Source organism: Tupaia chinensis, unplaced genomic scaffold (assembly GCF_000334495.1).
Source record: "Tupaia chinensis unplaced genomic scaffold, TupChi_1.0 Scaffold000117_2, whole genome shotgun sequence".
In the NCBI taxonomy this organism is placed as follows: Eukaryota; Metazoa; Chordata; class Mammalia; order Scandentia; family Tupaiidae; genus Tupaia; species Tupaia belangeri.
The window spans coordinates 4,790,803-4,796,174 of NW_006159583.1; the positions used below are offsets into that span (position 1 = coordinate 4,790,803).

The following is a 5,372-nucleotide window of genomic DNA, read 5'->3' on the forward strand; positions in this document are numbered from 1 at the left end:
AGAATAATTCTCTTCGGGTGCAGTTGTTAGGATTCATGGATGTTGGGCACAATCAACCATGTACTTTCCTTCCTGTCTGCCACCACTTCTCCTCTACCCACTCTGCAAACAAAAACCTCCTAATAAATTATTTGTGACCAATGGAGGAAGTTGTATGAGTAGCTATATTTAGGAAGCAGGTTTTCAAAACATGCTGGAGTCTGAAAAACAACTTGTTCTTGATACATCTCTTGACTACTCTGGAATTCCACATAAACAGATAGACATGTAAATACTCAGGATATCTTTGGCATATCATAGCACTATGTAATGAAAACAATGAAAAAGATGTGAAATACTGAAGTAGTAGTACAATACAAAGGATCTTTAAAAAGCTCATAGAAGATGCGCATTATGAGAAAACTATGCATGAATTTCAAAAGCTTTTGCACCAAAATAAACTTGTGTTGTAATTTCATTTATTGCGAACTTTTAAAGTCTTTTAATATAAGCTATAATGTCCCCTCCTGTTGCTTCAAAACATCAAAAAAATGGGGCCAGCAGGCGACATAGTGGTTAAAGAGCTGGACTGCCTCATGTCCAAATGCAGTTCAAGTCCTGGACCTGGCAGCTTGAAAATCATGCCAGCCATGTGTCATGTGTGTTCAAAATCCTGAGAGGAGACTGGGGAAGAAGGAATTGCAGCATAGCTATCTCCTTTGAAGGGGAGGGGTATTTTTTCACTTTCTCTTTCTTTCTCTGTCTCTCTGTTGAATGCATGTACCTTATGGGGAAAAAAAAGTCAAAAAATGTAGCTTTATGCTCTTTTGAGAGGTGACTAGCTATCTTAAGCAAACATGTTTAATACGAAATATCACACAATGTCTGTATTCTACCTGGGGTCCTTACCCCATATACCAAAAGAAATGATCTACTACCTTTCCAAAATACCCTGGTCCCAGTCTACAGAGTAAGCCCACTCTTCATTTTCCAAAGCTGGTATTCCTGCCTTGATGATGCCAGGCCAGTAACTAGGGTCAAATCACAACCGAGCAAAGCTGAGGAGGTACTGGGCCTACTAAGAAGGAAAAGGACTTTGCACCAAACAAGTTGCAGGATTTAGCTCACATATGCTGGCAAGTTTCGAGGAGAGAAGCTCTGGCCTGTATTCTGAATATCCAAAATGAAGAAGAATGAAATATAATCTGTAATATTCAATATAATAAAATAAGGGTTTTTGAATGTGGGAGCCCTCTCCCTTGCCACAAAATTTAACATTGGCAGGGTCCCTTGGTAGGATTCTGGCTTTGGGAATTTTGAGAAATGTGATTTCCAAAATCACATTCCCATATGAAGGAATTCCAGGATTATAGTAGACGATTAAGCAAAGGATTCAGAGGCTCATAGGACGGGGCGTACTAGAGCAGATACACTAGGTAAGGCCAGCAACCTCACAACTGGCTATCTTCTGTGGAAGAGCCCAGAGTGCAATTGACCAAACCCCTAAAGGATGCTTCAGTGAAGGGAGAACAGCGTGGTTGCAGAGTTCAGTAATGCTCTCTTCTGGAGGCCAGAGATGAGGACAGAAGAAGCTTTACTGGGGTCAGCAGCCGGTGCAGTGTTTACATCTCTGCCCTCCCACATGGCTGACCGCAATTTAAGTCTGGGACCCGCTGGTTTGAAAATCATGCCAGGGGCATGTCCATGCATGGCCAAGATCCCAGGAGGAGAATGGAGAAGGGATTACAGTGCTGTCATTTCCCCTGGGGGGTGATTTCTCACTTTTCCTCTCACTGTCTCTGCCTTTCTCTTTTTCCACTGAGCACACGTGCCCTATGGCAAAAACTTCTTACAAAAAGCTTTACCAACCAGAGCTCCTAGAAACCACGGTGATAATTAAAGCGGTTGCTGGCATTTGACTTTCCGAAGCGAGGTAAATGCAGTTACATAATGAACAGCATTGTAGGAGTGGCAGCCAGAAGATTCCGAGCCAGCAAGAACTATGAAGGTGGTTAATGGAGCATGGTGTTCCTAGGGCAAGATAACTAGGCAGACAACAAGGGTATTGTTAAATCTAAACCACAAAAGAAATTAAGAATGAGTCATCATGAATAGTTTGGAAGACAGACATCCCCTCAAAATGTCACAATCCATAGTGTAGTTTTCAGATCTAAGCCACTTTTCTGACCTACAATCCACTAATTCATAGATTCTGTGTGACTGGGACCACACAAGGATGGACCTCCACAACACCACAGCAAGTGGATACATACGTAATTCTTTCCAGTTCTTTCCCAAAGAGATCTATAGCAATTTATCTACACCCATGTCATTATTCAGATAACTATGCTTTGGGGGAAAGGATAGACCCAGACACTTTGAGAACTGCTAACTTGGTATTGATAGCCAAAGACCTGAAGCCTCATTCTGGTATCTCTAGTAGAGTAGGGGCACAGGTAGGCCAAGCAATAAATGGAGTCATGTTCCACTCATGTGGGGCCATGGATGAATAAACTTCAGTTCCCCAGTCCCAAATGTATAATTAGAATGGACATACTTGGTAGTTGTCAGAACACTCATCTGGATTCCTTGGCCTATGTTCTAGAAGCTATCTCACAGGGAAGACCAAATGGAAGTTAACTACCTAAAACAGTTCACACCTCATGGAAAAATGCAAAAGTTGTTTCCACACTTAATGAGCCCAAAGATATCTGGATGGTATCTTTTTAATGTCCTTTAATTTACTGGGTAATAAAATTTCTAGCCCCTCTATACATCGGATAGTCCCTGGAAGATGAAAGCCCCACTTGGAGCTATGTTTATATAGCGGGAAATGGTAGCTTTTTTAGGTGCCTTGAAGAGAATTGAGAAAAATCACCATAGACAGCTATGTTCAAGAGAGGGAAACAGAAGAGACCAGAAGCATCTTCAAATACAGCTCAATCATATTAAGGATCCAGCCAAGGTTGAAGGCCATGAATTTATGACGGCATCTGTTCTCCGAGTATGTGAGTGTTAATGCTTAGAATCCTAGAGAGAGGGTCTACATTACTGTGTTGATTTCCCAGGGCTGCTGTAACAAAGCACCACAAACTGGGTGGCTTAAAATGACAGTAGTTTATTCTCTCACAGTTCTAGAAGGCGAGAAGTCCTAAATCAGGCATTGACATTTTCCATGACCATTGCAAACGAAACACCAACGATGTCTGCTAATGATGGGGAGTGATCCGGAGGACTCAAGAAAATAGTCATGAGAAGGAGGAAGTGAGCATACAAAATAAGAAGTCAACAAAGGTCTAAGTAGCTGGCATTGATTTTAAAGTCACACAATGAGCAAAAGTCATAAGTAAAGTAAGAAATCTTGGTCAAATGATGACTCAAAAAGAATGAGACCAATGACCCAGTAGAAAACTGGACTAGAGAAGGGAAGAGCCAATTCATAGGAAGAGAAATGCAAATTCTCACATAAAGAATGCCAATCTGCTCTTTTCCAGTATCTCAAGAAGCTGGAGGGAAAGGTGGCCAAGGGGAAGAAGATGGCTCTGGCCCCTGCCGTGGTGAAGAAGCAGGAGACTAAGAAGCCAGTCAATCCCCTGTTTGAGAAAAGGCCTAAGAATTTTGGCATGGGACAGGGCATCCAGCCCAAAAAGGACATCACCCATTAGATCAAATGGCCCCTCTCCCTCCTGCGCCCCCCCCCATCCTCTATAAGCAGCTGAAAGTGTCTCCTGTGATGGCCCAGTTCAGGCAGGCCCTGCACCACCAGACGGCTTCCACAAATACAGGCCAGAGATGAAGCAAGAGAAGAGAAGGTGGCAGGCTAGCCTGGGCTGAGAAGAAAGCTACTGGGTATGTCCCTACTAAGAGGCCACTCATCCTCCTAGCAGGGATTAGCACTGTCATCACCTTGATGGAGAACAAGAAGTTTCAGCAGGTGGTGATTGCACATGACGTGGACCCCATTGAGCTAGCTGTCTAGCTGTCTTCTGGCCCACCCTGTGTCAGAAGAGGTTCCCCACTACATTATCAAGGGGGAAGGCCAAGGTGGGACTCCTGGTTCAGGTGTAGGAAAACCTACACCACCATCGCCTTCATACAGGTTAGCTCAGAGGACGAAGGTGCTCTGGCTAAGCTGGTAGAAGCAAGCCATCAGGACTAATTACAATGACAGATGCAATGAGATCTGCAGTCAATGGGGAGGCAATGTCCTGGCTCCCCATTCTGTGGCTTGCATTGCCAAACTGGAGAAGGCAAAGGCTAAAGAGCTCACCACCAAACTGGGTTAATTATGCACTGTTGAGTTTTCTGTACAAATAATAAAATGCTCTCCTTTGGGGGAAAGAAAAGAATGCCAGTCTTCTTATCTGAAAAATACACGCACTACAATAAGATAAACACCCCCCTCCCGCCTTCTTTTTAAATTTTGTTATGGCATGTGGGCTCACCAAAGAGACAGAGTGATAAGGAGGGAAAGTGAGAAAGTATCTCCCGTGGGAAATGGTCCAATGGTCATACCACAATGCCTTCTTTCTATCTTCCTCCTCTCATGATTTTGGGTATGTGTGCACATATACCTGGCACGTTTTTCAAGCCACTGGGTCCAGGACTCAAACCAGCAGTCAGCCATGTGGGATCCAGCCACCTTAACCACCATGCCATAATCCAACACATTGGCAATAAAACTCGAACAGCATGCAGAGAGATTTAAAAGTGTAGACCCTGAATCCAAAGCCTGCCCAGTTAACTAGCTATATTACTTTGGCAAATTTGTTAATTTCTATTTGCCTCAGTTTCCTCATCTATGCAATGGTGATAAAATAATAGTATTTATCTCTTAGAGTTTTGTGAGGATTATGTGACTTAATGTATGGAAAACATTTAGAACAGCACCTGGGATGTAGTAGACACCAGCATGTGATTATGATTATTATATTTAAAAGTTAGCGTGTGGAACAGGAACTCATAGGCATTGCTTATGGGAGAGAAAATTCATTCATCCTAGCTTTTAGTTTAGAAACTAAAAAAATAAAGAAAGAAGAAAGAATGAGAGAGAGAAAAGTGGTGATCCAGCATTTCCACTTGAGAGAATGGGTCCTGCAAATAGTTACACATGTGGGAAATAGGGTATGTGCACAGGTATTCATTGTAACATGAATACCTTGTAGTAACAAGGTTAGAAACAACTTCATATCCAACTTAAACTAAGAGGAACTGGTTTCAAAATGTGATCCAGTGGTACACTGGAAGATCATGAAGCCCCTGAAAACATTGTAGTCCCCCCTTGAGTTAACAGAGATGGTGATTCCTGCCTTATCTGAGTGGTCAAGTTCTCCATTACTGCTGATTTGTAAACAGTGAAGAGTCTCAAGCAGAGACAGTCTATATCCTACACT

At 42.7% G+C, this 5,372-nt stretch overlaps 1 pseudogene; it reads left to right on the forward strand.

Moving 5' to 3' along the window:
* The first annotated feature begins 2,812 nt into the window (after window positions 1–2,812).
* Window positions 2,813–3,958, forward strand: LOC102485677 (60S ribosomal protein L7a pseudogene; annotated as a pseudogene).
* The last annotated feature ends 1,414 nt before the right edge of the window (window positions 3,959–5,372 follow it).